The sequence below is a fragment of the Artemia sp. Qi Xiang Cuo genome, chromosome 2 (genome assembly GCF_049724085.1).
Source record: "Artemia sp. Qi Xiang Cuo chromosome 2, ASM4972408v1, whole genome shotgun sequence".
Classification (NCBI taxonomy): Eukaryota; Metazoa; Arthropoda; class Branchiopoda; order Anostraca; family Artemiidae; genus Artemia; species Artemia sp. Qi Xiang Cuo.
Genome location: NC_142795.1, coordinates 60,166,791 through 60,182,083, shown reverse-complemented (window position 1 = coordinate 60,182,083; position 15,293 = coordinate 60,166,791). Strand labels below are relative to the sequence as shown.

The 15,293-nt window shown below is 34.8% G+C and overlaps 1 protein-coding gene across 3 annotated transcripts in view; it reads right to left on the bottom strand.

Moving 5' to 3' along the window:
* barc (RRM1_TatSF1_like and RRM2_TatSF1_like domain-containing protein barc) overlaps window positions 1-15,293 on the bottom strand; it is a 178,427-nt gene that overhangs the window by 152,059 nt on the left and 11,075 nt on the right. Inside the window, exon 2 of one of the 3 annotated variants that reach the window (XM_089102326.1) lies at window positions 9,711-9,758. The exons of the other annotated variants lie outside the window; for them this stretch is intronic. The gene's annotated coding sequence lies outside the window, so the exon portion shown is untranslated. The remainder of the gene's footprint in view (window positions 1-9,710; window positions 9,759-15,293) is intronic. 3 annotated transcript variants of the gene reach the window in all.

The window sequence follows — 15,293 nt, the reverse complement described above, 5'->3', positions numbered from 1 at the left end:
GTTGACGGCAAAAATTCAAATTGCAAAATGCAGTGCTTCTTTTGTTTACAGCATTTGAAAAACTTGGAACAGTAGGAAAAATGGTTTATATGTCAGTTGCCTAATAAATGAGGTTTAAATTGTTATAAACAAGTATTTTTGGAATGTGTTACTCTTGAACAACTTATTTATAAACTAGTGATATATTTTTAACCACTTTTCAATAACTTAACTAGTGTTGATAGCTTCTTTGTGTGGTTACAAAAATGAAATACCTTTTGGGCCCCTTTAAGGGTTCAAGATGCAATTAGCCCCAGAAGTTATTATTGAATAATGAAAGAGCATAAAAAAAGGCATCGAATGATGTTTTCACTTTCATTCTAGCTAAATTATAGTGCCACCTAGAAATTTACTGAATTCTGACTATAGAGGTAAGGTTAATTCTTAGCTACCTGAATAGTCCACAAATATAACCCTGACTCTGAATTTTAATTCATTATCAATAGGGTAAAACTTCTACTTTATCTACTTTTGGTTATCTTGGAAAGGGGTTAGTTCAGGAAAATGAAACTTTCAGGGATGGGTCTACAGCCTACAGTATGTCCCAGGAAGCTAGGCTATTTTGAATTACCTACCTCCACTCCTTCTCCCTCTAGAGGGTCCTGACCATTGATGACCTTTAAAAATCTGTGTGTTATACAAATGAAACCTTGCAAAATATATTTTCTGCTAAAATGAAGTAAAAGAAAATTGTTTTCAGCTTTACAACTTTGCTCAATCTCAATTTATATGGTTTTAAAGACATGCAAATACATTTCCTAAATTTTGAAAAAAAAACAACATTGATATGGCTTAAAATCCTACTGAAATAATAAGAGCTGTATTTTCAGGAATATAAACATAGAAAAAGAAACTGATAACTGAAAATTAAGGTAAATCTTGTTTGTCAAAATTTCAATGGGTAGCCAACATTTTGGTAGCTGCCCTTTTTTTGTTTATTCTATTTAATAATTTTGTTGGCTTATTTCCCTATATTTTTGACCTGTCATGTAGGCAAATTTCAGGACCCTCTAGAAGGAGAAAGAGTGGAGGCAGGTACTCCAAAATAGCTTCCTGGGACATACTTTAGCTTGTAGACCAATCCCTGAAAGTTTCATTTTCCTAACCTAACCCCTTTCGAATATAGCCAAAAGTAGCTAAAGTAGAATTTTGCAATTAACAGCTTAGTGATTCCAAGATCTTGCTCAGTATTTACAGAGGAAAGTGGGTGACCTGAGATAAATAAGAGTGACAATGGTTCATTTTGAAAAAGTGAATGGCAGGGTGCTTGACAACATTAAATTTAAGAAGCCAAGCCTCAGCCCTTTGACCAATCAGTCCCAGATTATTTTGTAGAAGGGCATCATCTTCACAGGACATGGCAGGTCCAGTGAGCTTCAGATTGCCAGCATAGAGCATTAGTTTACTGCTGATAGCGGAAGGAGCATCATTGATGAACATATTAAAAAAGTATAGGACCCAAGAAACTTCCCTGAGGAAGTGTTAGATTCCTACAAGCTGTTATTTAAGGTATATATATATATATATATATATATATATATATATATATATATATATATATATATATATATATATATATATATATATATATATATATATATATATATATATATATATATATATATATGGAAAAAATTAGTTTATAAGCTTATGTAAAATGGTACTATCCAATCTCCTTATAACTAAAAATATTTTTGCCACCTAGTAGGAAAATTTTGCCCATCCCTATAGGAGAAATCTATATTTACCAACTAGTTGACAAGAAACATTTCCCGAGTAAAACTTTTATTTTCCAGCCAGTTGACTAATAACTTCTCCCCAGCAACACTTAATTTTGCCAACTAGCTAGAAAAAAACACTGTCCCAGAAAACAATTCATTTTCCAACCTGTTGACTAATAACTAATCCCCAGCAATACTTAATTTTGCCAACTAGCTGTAAACAAACATTGCTCCAGAAAACAATTCATTTTCCAACTAGTTGACAAGAAACTCTCCTCAACAAAACTTTATTTTTTTCAATAGGCTTTCATCCTGGCTTATTTATTAGAGGCTGGGCTACTTGAAACTGTGAGTGCACGCATCTCTTAGAATAGAACGGTGAATTAGTCAAATTTCCAAATATGGTAAAATTTCAGTTTAGCAGTACTTCTCAAAAAACATGGTAGGCTAATAAAATAAAAATAACAATGTTCTTATTTCATGCTCTTTTTCAATATATTAGTTGTTATCCTGACAACAAAGCAACCCTCCCTCACGGATGATCTCATCAATATATACAAAACTAAAAGAAAATTCCAAAAAGTGGATGACAATTTGCTAGATGTTTTCCATAGAAATTGCCTAAAGATTGTACTGGGTTTCCAGATGACTGACCATATTTCAAACAGTAGGTTGTACCAAAATTTGGTTCAATCATCCTGCTTTCTAGGGTTATAATGAAAGAAAGGTTGAAATGGCTAGGGCACATTCAGCAGATGAAGGATGACACATTGCCAAAGGTTTTCTTTTTTGGCCAACTGTCTAGGGCTAAAAGGAAAGCAAGTTATCCTTGTCTGGGGTGAAAGGATGTCATGAAGAAAGATTCAAAGGAAATGGGAACTTCTTGGGAGGGGAGAAGTTACTAGTTCAAAAATGGATTGTTTTCTGGGGTAATGTTTGTTTCCAGCTAGTTGGCAAAATTATGTTTTGCTTGGGAGAAGTTATTAGTCAACTAGTTGGAAAAATTAAGTTTTGCTAGGGAGAAGTTATTGGCAAACTAGTTAGAAAATGAAAGTTTTGCTGGGGCAACATTTATTGTCAACTAGTTTGCAAATTCAAGTGTTGCTGGGGAGAAGCTGTTAGTCAACTACTTGGAAAAATAAAGTTTTGATGGGGAGATGTTACTAGTCAACTAGTTTGATAATGAATTGTTTTCTGGGGCAATGTTTGTTTCCAGCAATACATGAATCGAAAATCAAGTATTTTGCAGTATGCACCAAGACATGGCTAATTGTAGAAAAAGCCAAGACAGATAATCCACGTGATTGAGATGGAATCTGAGATAAGTCTTTTTTAGGATTGTATAAAAATGATAGAAGGAGAATGGATAATAACATTCTATATAAGCTAATAAAGTGATTTTTTATGGGACTATATTATTTGACTATTGAAAAAAATTACTTTATAAGCTTAGGTAGAATGGTACTATGCAATCTCCTTATAATTAAAATCATTTTAGTCATATAGTTGGAAAATTTGGCCCATCCATATAGGAGAAATCTATATTTTCCAACTAGTTGACAATAAATGTTGCCCCAGCAAAACTTTTCTTTTCCAACTAGTTCTCTAATAGCATCTCCCCAGCAAAACTTAATTTTTCCAACTAGTTGGCTAATAACTTCTTCCCAGAAACACTTACATTTGCCTACTAGAATACAATAAATGTTGCCCCAGCAAAACTCTTATTTTCTAACTAGTTGACTAACAACTTCTCCCCAGCAACACTTAATTTTGCCAACTAGCTGGAGACAAACATTGTCCCAGAAAACAATTCATTTTCTAGCTAGTAACTTATCCTCTCCTAGGAAGTTCCCATTTCCTTTAAATCTTTCTTTATGACATACTCTCACCCCAGACAAGGACAACCTTCTTTCCCCAGCAAAACTCTTATTTTCTAACTAGTTGACTAACAACTTCTCCCCAGCAACACTTAATTTTGCCAACTAGCTGGAGACAAACATTGTCCCAGAAAACAATTCATTTTCTAGCTAGTAACTTATCCTCTCCTAGGAAGTTCCCATTTCCTTTAAATCTTTCTTTGACATACTCTCATCCCAGACAAGGACAACCTTCTTTCCTTTTAGCCCTAGACAGTTGGTCAAAAAGGAAATTTTTTGGCAATTTGTCATCCTTCATCTGCAGAACGTGCCCTAGCCATCTCAACCTTTCTTTCATTATAGCCCTAGAAAGCAGGATTGAACCACATTTTTTGTACAGCCCACTATTTGAAATATTGTCAGTCAGCCATGCACCCAGAACAGTATGTAGGTATTTTCTATGGACAACATCTAGCAAATTGTCATCCACTTTTTGGTATTCTCTTTTAGTTTTAAATATATTGATGGGATCATCAGGGAGGGAGGGTTGCTTTGTTGTCAGAATAACAACTAATATATTGAAAAATAGCATGAAATAAGGACATTGTTAGTTTTATTTTTTTAGCCTACCATGTTTTTTTGAGAAGTGCTGCAAAACTGAAATTTTAGCATTATTTGGAATTTTGACTAATTTACCTTTCTATTCTTAGAGATGTGTGTGCTCACAGTTTCAAGTAGCCCAGCCTATAATAAATAGGCCAGGGTGAAAGCCTATTGAAAAGGGGGATTCCACCCTTTGACTATTGGAAAAAATTACTTTATAAGCTTATATAGAATGTAACTATCCAATCTCCTTCTAACATCATTTTTATACAATCCTAAAAAGGGCTTATGCCAGATTTCCCTCTCAATCGCTTGGACTACCTGTTTTGACTTTTTCTACAATTAGCCATGTCTTGATGCCTACTGCAAAATACTTGATTTTCAATTTGTGGGTTGCTGGAAACAAACATTACCCCAGAAAAAAATTCATTTTTTAACTAGTTGACTAGTAACTTCTCCCGTCAAAACTTTATTTTTCCAACTAGTTGACTAATAACTTCTCCCCAGCAACACTTAATTTTGCCAACTAGCTGGAAACAAACATTGCCCCAGAAAACAATTTATTTTCCAACTAGTTGACTAATAACTTCTTCCCAGCAACACTTAAATTTGCCAACGAATTGACAATAAATGTTGGCCTGGCAAAACTTTTATTTTTCTCCTCAGCAAAACTTAATTTTTCCAGCTAGTTGACTAGTAACTTTTCCTCAGCAAAACTTAATTTTGCCAACTAGCTGGAAACAAACATCACCCCACAAAACAATTCATTTTCCAACTAGTAACTTCTCCCCTCCCAGGAAGTTCCCATTTCCTTTATATCTTTTTTTATGACATCCTCTCACCCCAAACAAGGACAACCTGCTTTCCTTTTAGCCCTAGACAGTGGGCTAAAAAGGAAAATCTTTGGCATTTTGTGATCCTTCATCTGCGGAATGTGCCCTAGCCATCTCAATCTTTCTTTCATTATAGCCCTAAAAAACAGGATTGAACCACTTTTTTTGTAAAGCCTACTATTTTAAATATGGTCAATCAGCTGGGTGCCCAGAATAATCTGTAGGCGATCCTTATAGGAAACATCTAGCAAATTGTCATCCACTTTTTGGAATTTTCTTTTAGTTTTGTATATACTGACTGGGATCTTCAGGGAGGGAGGGTTGCTGTGTTGTCAGGATAACAGCTAATATATTGAAAAAGAGCATGAAACAAGAACATTGTTATTTTTATTTTATTACCATGTTTTTTGAGAAGTGCTGCTAAACTGAAATTTTACCATTATTTGGAAATTTGACAAATTTACCATTCTATTCTTAGAGATGTGTGGACTCACAGTTTCAAGTAGCCCAGCCTATAATAAATAGGCCAGGGTGAAAGCCTATTGAAAAAGGAGATTCTACCCTTTGACTATTAGAAAAAATTACTTTATAGGCTTATATAGAATTTAGCTATCAAATCTTCTTCTAACATCATGTTTATACAATCCTAAAAAGGGCTTATCCCAGATTTCCCTCTTAATCACTTGGACTACCTGTCTTGACTTTTTCTACAACTAGCCATGTCTTGATGCCTACTGCAAAATACTTGATTTTCAATTTGTGGGTTGCTGGAAACAAACATTACCCCAAAAAAAACTCATTTTTTAACTAGTTGACTAGTAACTTCTCCCCGTCAAAACTTTATTTTTCCAACTAGTTGACTAATAACTTCTCCCCAGCAACACTTAATTTTGCCAACTAGCTGGAAACAAACATTGCCCCAGAAAACAATTTATTTTCCAACTAGTTGACTAATAACTTCTTCCCAGCAACACTTAAATTTGCCAACTAATTGACAATAAATGTTGCCCTGGCAAAACTTTTATTTTTCTCCCCAGCAAAACTTAATTTTTCCAGCTAGTTGACTAGTAACTTTTCCCGAGCAAAACTTAATTTTGCCAACTAGCTGGAAACAAACATCACCTCACAAAACAATTCATTTTCCAACAAGTAACTTCTCCCCTCCCAGGAAGTTCCCATTTCCTTTATATCTTTCTTTATGACATCCTCTCACCCCAAACAAGGACAACCTGCTTTCCTTTTAGCCCTAGACAGTGGGCCAAAAAGGAAAATCTTTGGCATTTTGTGATCCTTCATCTGTAGAATGTGCCCTAGCCATCTCAATCTTTCTTTCATTATAGCCCTAGAAAGCAGGATTGAACCACTTTTTTTGTAAAGCCTATTTTAAATATGGTCAATCAGCTGGGTGCCCAGAATAATCTGTAGGCGATCCTTATAGAAAACATCTAGCAAATTGTCATCCACTTTTTGGAATTTTCTTTTAGTTTTGTATATATTGACTGGGATCTTCAGGGAGGGAGGGTAGCTTTGTTGTCAGGATAACAACTAATATATTGAAAAAGAGCATGAAACAAGAACATTGTTATTTTTATTTTATCACCATGTTTTTTGAGAAGTGCTGCTAAAACTGAAATTTTACCATTATTTGGGAATTTAACTAATTTACCCTTCTATTCTTAGAGATGTGAGGGGAGAAGTTATTAGTCAATTAGTTGCAAAATAAATTGTTTTCTGGGTCAATGTTTATTTCCAGCTAGTTGGCAAAATTAAGTATTACTGGGGATAAGGTATTAGTCAACTAGTTACAAAATAAATTGTTTTCTGGGGCAATGTTTGTTTCCAGCTAGTTGGCAAAATTAAGTGTTGCTGGGGAGAAGTTATTAGTCAACTGGTTGGAATATAAAAGTTTTGTTGGGGAAACGTTTCTTGTCAACTAGCTAGCAAATATAAATATCTCCAATAGGGATGGGCAAAATTTTCCAACTAGATGGCAAAACTATTTTAAATTATAAGGAGATTGGATAGTACCATTTTATATAAGCTTATAAACTAATTTTTTCCAATAGTCAAAGAGTGGATATCCATTTTTTCCAACAGTCAAAGGGTGGAATCCCCTTTTTCAATAGGCTTTCACCCTGGCCTATTTATCATAGGCTGGGCTACTTGCAACTATGAGTGCACACATCTCTAAGAATAGAATGGTAAATTAGTCAAATTTCCAAATAATGGCGAAATTTCAGTTTAGCAGCACTTCTCAAAAAACATGGAAGGCTAAAACATGGTAGGCTGTATATATTGACTGGGATCTTCAGGGAGGGAGGGTTGCTTTGTTGTCAGGATAACAGCTAATATATAGAAAAAGAGCATGAAACAAGAACATTGTTATTTTTATTTTATTACCATGTTTTTTGAGAAGTGCTGCTAAACTGAAATTTTACCATTATTTTGAAATTTAACTAATTTACCCTTCTATTCTTAGAGATGAGGGGAGAAGTTATTAGTCAACTAGTTGCAAAATAAATTGTTTTCTGGGTCAATGTTTATTTCCAGCTAGTTGGCAAAATTAAGTATTGCTGGGGATAAGCAATTAGTCAACTGGTTGCCAAATGAATTGTTTTCTGAGAAAATGTTTGTTTCCAGCTAGTTGACATAATTAAGTGTTGCTGGGGAGAATTTATTAGTCAACTGGTTGGAATATTAAAGTTTTCCTGGGGAGACGTTTCTTGTCAACTAGCTGACAGATATAGATTTCTCCTATAGAGATGGGCAAAATTTTCCAACTAGATGGCAAAAATATTTTAAATTATAAGGAGATTGGATAGTACCATTTTATATAAGCTTATAAACATTTTTTCCAATAGTCAAAGAGTGGACATCCATTTTTTCCAACAGTCAAAGGGTGGAATCCCCTTTTTCAATAGGCCTTCATCCTGGCCTATTTATTATAGGCTGGGCTACTTGCAACCATGAGTGCACACATCTCTAAGAATAGAAGGGTAAATTAGTCAAACTTCCAAATAATGGTAAAATTTCAGTTTAGCAGCACTTCTCAAAAAACATGGTAATAAAATAAAAATAACAATGTTCTTGTTTCATGCTCTTTTTCAACATATTAGTTGTTATCCTGACAACAAAGCAACCCTCCCTCCCTGACGATCCCATCAAGATATACAAAACTAAAAGAAAATTCCAAAAAGTGGATGACAATTTGCTAGATGTTTTCCATTGAAATTGTCAACAGATTGATCTGGGAACCTGGCTGACAGACCATATTTGAAATAGTAGGCTGCACAAAAAATGTGGTTCAATCCCGCTTTCTAGGGCTACAATGAAAGAAAGGTTGAGATGGCTAGGGTACATTCTGCAGATGAAGGATGACAAATTGCCAAAAAATTTCCTTTTTGACCAACTATCTTGGTCTAAAAGGAAAGCAGGTTGTCCTTGTCTGGGATGAGAGTATGTCATAAAGAAAGATTTAAAGGAAATGGGAACTTCCTAGGAGGGGAGAAGCTACTAGTTCAAAAATGAATTGTTTTCTGGGACAATGTTTGTTTCCAGCTAATTGGCAAAATTAAGTTTTGCTGGGGAGAAGTTGTTAGTCAACTAAATGGAAAGTGAAAGTTTTTCTAGGGCACAATTAAGTTTTGCTGCGGAGAGGTTATTAGTGAATTAGTTGGAAAATGAAAGTTTTGCTGGGGCAACATATATTGTAAGCTAGTTAGCAAATTTAAGTGTTGCTGGGGAGAACTTATTAGTCAATTAGTTGGAGAAATTCAGTTTTGCCTAGAGATTGTTCTGGGTGCCTGGTTGACAGACCATATTTCAAACAGTGGGCTGTACAAAAAATGTGGTTCAACCCTGCTTTCTAGGGCTACAATGAAAGAAAAGTTGAGATGGCTAGGGCACATTCTGCAGATGAAGGATGACAAATTGCCAAAAAATTTCCTTTTTGACCAACTTTCTAGGGCTGAAAGGAAAGCAGGTTGTCCTTGTCTGGGATGAGAGTATGTCATAAAGAAAGATTTAAAGGAAATGAGAACTTCCTAGGAGGGAAGAAGTTACTAGTTGGAAAATAAAAGTTTTGCTGAGGAAAAATTTATTGTCAACTAGTTGGCAAATTTAAGTGTTCATGGGGAGAAGTTATTCAATCAATCAATTTATTGATACTAAAAAAAAAACATTACAAACGTAAGGTTTTTACATGCCCAAGAAGCTCAGCTTTTAAAGGGCCAACAAAACAAGAGACTATTATAAAGCACATAAAAAAAAAAAAAAGGATCAAGAGACATTTATGAAAATAGGGGATTTAGAAGGAAACCTAACATATTATAAATATAAAAATATTTAAAGGAAGTAAAGAGATTAAAAATTAGGATTGAATAAAAAAAAAAAAATTAAATCAGAAAAATTTATTAAATGAAGAAAGAAAGACATATAAATTTGGATGGAATTCGAAAAAAGGGGGAAAAAATTACTATACTGGAAAGACCCGGTGAAAAACTGCCTTTGCAGAAAAGAGATAGAGGGACATCAGGAGGGATGGAGTTCCATAGTAAAATTGATTACATAGTAGATTGATTACCTCTGACCTGCTGTTGATGATCATTTAGGTAAAATGAATCTGTGATAAGAGCTACGTAAGGAAGAAGAGTACCTACCTGAGCCTGACAGAAAGAAAAACTGCTGCAGAGATGGTGGAAGTGTACCTAGAAAAGCAGAATGCACTAAATAAGGGTAACTTTTACCCACAATATGATCCAGCAGAGCTATTCCGGTATCATTATAAAGATCAGAGGAAGGGTAAAAACAAGGTAGAAGAAAAGTAGCCGTCACAGCCCTATTTTGGGCTCTTTGAAGGGAGCAGAGAAGAGATTTATTAGTACTACCCCAGACAGAACAGCAATAAGAAAGGTAAGGAAAAATAAAAGCATAATAAAGAGAAAGCATAACATCTGGGGGAAGAAATGAGTTAACCCTGTATAACATTGAAGATTGGCAGAGGACAAGGGAATGGGTATGAGTTATATGGGGTTTAAAAGAAAGAAAACAGTCAAGATACACATCAAGAAATTTCACTATAGTAGCTTGGGGGATAATATCATTCCCATAACTCAGGATGGTTGGCTCCCCTGTGTATCTTATACGATAAGGGGTCCTGAAGTGTACAATGGCACTTTTTTGGCTGTTGAGAGTCATACCATTTGACCAGCACTAATCTTTCACTTTATCAAGAAGACCTTGAGCTAGGGAAGTGGCAGATGGCAGGTCTACTGCAGCATTGAAAAAGTTACTGTTGTCAGAAAAAGAATAGGGTGCGCAAGGGGATGAAGACCATCAACAATATCATTAATATAAATTAAAAACAAAAATGGTCCAAGCACAGAGCCCTGTGGGACACCTTTCAAAATAGGCAAGGAAGAAGTACCATTAACCAAAACATACTGAGATCTCCCTCCGAGGTAAGACCTAAACCATTCAAGTGGGACTCCATGCACTCCAAATGAAGATAATTTAGACAAAAGAACAGAGTGAACAACCATATCAAATGCCTTTGAAAAGTCAAGAAATAGACCCAAAACACACAAGCCCTTGTCAAGATTAACACACACAAACTCTGTTGCATCTGAAAGTGCAGGCAAGGTAGAAAAATTGGGACAGAAGCCATACTGATGGTTAGTTATGAGAAAATTTCCTGCAGTCGTATTAGTACTAAATACAAATGAAGAGAGTCTACTATACACGACTTTTTCAACAACCTTAGAGATTACAGGAAGGAGAGAAATAGGTCTATAATTTGAAATTAGAGATGAATCACCTTTTTTAAACAAAGGTACAACATTAGCAACTTTAAATAAATGAGGAGAAACACCAGAAGAAAGAGAGAGGTTAGTTATGTGTTAGATGGGGTTAAAAACAAACTGACCGATTTGTGTAAGAGCATTGTAGCTAAAACCAAAACCCTCAACTGAACAGCTACTTGAAAGCTGAGAAATAATGTTAGAAATTTCGGTATCACTGCATGGGAAAAGGAAAAATGACTTTTCTGCTAAGGGAAAACTACTTACTCTGCTGTGGGGTGGAATAGGAACTGAAGGAAGTGTGGTGAAATACAAATTGAAGGCACTTGCTGAAGAATTTTTGTCCACAAAAGATCCATTGGCTTTCCTGAAACAACAATGGGGGGGGGGGAATGTTTGAGTTTCTTGCGGGAAAGAGTTTCATTAACTACAGTCCAAACCTTTTGCAAATTCCCCTTAGACTCATCAATACGACGCAAAAAATAGAGCTTTTTGGCTGCACATACTGAAGAAGTAAGCATATTTTTATAAAGTTTATACTTCAAAAGATTATCCTGTATCTTACTTTTACATGCAGCTTTGAACAGAGATGTCTTCATATGTGTAGCATTGATCAGACCTCTAGACATCCATGGACATTTGGGTATGGAATTCCTTGGCCTCTTTCTAAGAGGAAAATGCTTATCCAACAGAGCTCCCATATGACGCAAAAATAAATTTGTTGCACAATCAACATCATTAGCTTCAAGAACACTAGACCAATCATTACTCTGAAGACAATGTATTAAATTAGAAATTTCTTTATCTGTGGAAGTTCTAAAAGAAGACTCACACCACTCATCCACAGCAATCTCAGTTTGAGGCACAAAAAGTGATACATAAATAGGGAAGTGATCAGGAAGATCAGTGAAAACAAGATCAGAAGTAAACTTCAAAATAGAAGAACAAGAAATGAAAATATTATCTATTGAAGTGGCAGAATAGGGTCAACACAAGAAGGAAAAAAAATGGAAGGAAGTAGACCAGAAGAAGAAAGCACATCAAAGAGATGGTCACATTCATCACTTGATTCAATATTTATCATATTACAATTAAAATCCCCAAAATACAAATACGTTTTTTAGAGAAAGCCCCACACAAGAAAGTTGATCAAGCAAATCGCAGAACAGATGTGTTGGAAAAGGAGGGGGCTTATAAAACAAACAAACAGTATCACATGCAAACTGGCTTTTCAGATCAATAACAAGATAATAAACTGTCCTACTATTTGACACTACTGATGTAAACAAGGATTCAAGGTCAAACTTTCTTCTAAACTCAATAGCAGACTTTATAAATAAAGGAATACCTCCTGAGCACTTTGTTACCATTCAGGGGATATGGATAGAAACATAACCATGCATATCATAGGCAGTAAAATTTTCACCATCAGATAACCATGTTATATTAAAGAACCATATTAACCATTAGATAACCATATTAAACCTATTACATCAAAAGGACAAGAATTATCAGACCACAAATATGATTTCAGAATATCCCACTTATCCCACTAGTTATTAGTCAACTAGTTGGAAAATTAAGTTTTGCTGGGGAGAAGTTATTAGTCAACTAGCTGGAAAATGAAAGTTTTGCTGGGGCAACATTTCATGTCAATTAGTAGGCAAATATAAGAGTTGCTGGGGAGAAGTTATTAATCAAGTAGTTGGAAAAATTAAGTTTTGCTAGGGAGAAGTTATTAGTCAACTAGTTGGAAAATGAAAGTTTTGCTGCGGCAAAATTTATTGTCAGCTAGTTGGAAAATTTAAGTGTTTCTGAGGAGAAGTTATGATAAATTTTTACCAAATCATATTATTGACTTATGAATAAAGTAAACATACCACTCAATGCCTTTTTTATGCTCTTTCCAAATATAATAATAATTTTCATCAGAAATGAATTTTACCCCCACCCTTATATATACCAATTCAAGGTTTATATTTGCACATTAGGGGGGTGGGGGGTAAATTTTATTTCTGATGTAAATGGGAGGTAAGTTTGAAATTTACCTCTACCCCCCTAATGTGCAAATATATACCCTGAATTGGTAAATATATAGGGGTACGGGTAAAATTCATTTCTGACAAAAATGATTATTATATTTGGAAAGAGCATATGTTGTGAAGTGTATTTTATGGTATTTGGGGGTTGTAGTTGTAGATGCCTTTATTCTCCCTTTATAGGGGAGATAAACTATGGCCCTAAGGTAATTAAACTTTGGTAGCTTGCCTTAGGCTATGACCAAACTAATGAGGCATACCAACTGGGTATGTTTGAGGGACTAAAAGTAGATCGTAGAGAGGTTGTCTAAAATACAATACTTTTATTTAATTTACATATAATATTCCAGATATAGATATTCTACTGGGATTGGCTGTCCCAAGTAGACCACAAGTCTCAGAAATTACAATAATATATAATAAGATGCAGACACATACAATGATCCGACAAGATTCCAAGATATTTCTAAAAACAACGGACCAGAGGTTAGTCCGGTATAAAGTTAGTATCAGTCTAAATCTGCCCCTTCCCATAAAATGTATCTTTTATGCATTTTTATCAACCACACCTTCCTTTAACCAACCAACGCAATTAGCTAGGAAGTGGTTTTTCTCAATTTCCCGTTAAGCAGAAACTTGGCAGGATATATTCCTTATCTTAATAAAAAGTGGTATTTCTAAACTTTGTATTTGCGTCTTATATATTTTTACTAAATCAATAGTTAACTAAATTAGAAAGCTTTACCATACATAAAAAAAGACATCAAGTGGTATATTCACTTTATTTGTAAGTAAATAATATGATTTGGTAAAAATTTGCCAAAGTTATTAGTTAACTAGTTGGAAAAATTAAGTTTTGCTGGGGAGAAGTTATGTAAATTTTTACCAAATCATATTATTGACTTACAAATAAAGTGAATATACCACTTGATGCCTTTTTTATGCTCTTTCCAAATATAATAATCATTTTTGTCAGAAATAAATTTTACTCCCACCCTTAGGCTATATATACCAATTCAGGGTAGCCTATATATTTGGGTCAATATATACGAAATCATATTATTGAGTTAGGACTAAATTGAATACACCATTCGATGCCTTTTTTATGCTTATTACTAATATAATAAGCATTTATTATATAAATGAATTTCCGCCCCCCCCCCCCCCCTATATAGGCCAATTCAGGGTTAGGTTTAGTGCGTTAGGTATATATGCCAATTTGTGGTGAGTGCGATAGCCATGAAAAGCTCCGACGAAATGCCTGAACTTGTATATTCTCCTGTTCTGAATTTTATTCAAAGCAATTTGCTAAGCGGAATTGAGGAGGATATTATTAAAAGACATGGTATGGAGTTTTTTGACGTGAATATAGTCAAAGAAGCTAAAAGTTTACTGTGGCAAATAAGTGCACCTGAATTGGATTGCCCAGTACATAAGGGGAACAATGCACTTTCTAATCATTTTAGTGACATTATTTCTCTGTTAAGATCTCTTGACAGTAGTGACACTTTTGCACCTACGTTTGTGATAAAGCGACCTACAGAGGTGCCATGTCTCCCTGCAAATGCTTATACTTCTTTACTCTCTAAGTTTAATGAGTTACAACAAGTGGTAGTTGAAATGTCAGGGAAACTTGACAATTATCAGTTGAATTTTCCTCAACTTCCCAAACCTACCCCAGCAATTGACACTCACACGACAGTTATTGTTTCTAAAGTGCCTTCAGATCTGTCTGATCCGATTAAACGCAAATCTGTTCTCGATCAAATAGCTGGGCATGAATTAGTTTGTAGTGTGAAACCTGTTAAAGACAGATGGTATGTCAATATTGATAAATCTGCAACTGAAGATTTTTGTACATCCATTCAGAACTTTATTACCGGAGCAACAGTTAAAGTACGATCCAAGTACTTTTTTGGGATTCTCAGAGGTTTCCCAGTTGATGTTGACCTTCAGTTATTAAAAGACTGCAAGGTATAATAAGTGCAAATCGACTGGGCCAGACTATGTCAGTCAAGCTGGAATTTGAAGACTCCTTCACTCAGTCTGCTTATTTCAAAGAAGGAATTAAAGTGGGATATGAATTTTTTCGAATTAACGTATTTAAAGAAATAACTAAATGATGCTTCAAATGCCGATCATACAATCACTTTCAAAGTGCTTGCACCAGCAATGTCCCGAAATGTGCCAGATGTGCTGGGCCACATATTTCTACTAAGGATAGTCCTTGTAGTGTTGCTCCGAAGTGTGCTAACTGTGGTAAAAATCATACTTCTTATAGCTTGTCCTACCCTATATCTAAGGAAATAATGTCGCGCTCCCACTTTTTGCAATGACTTCGGAGTTTTCAATAATATCGTTTAATATTAATGGTACAAAGGATAAGGATTTCGTTATTGATGAG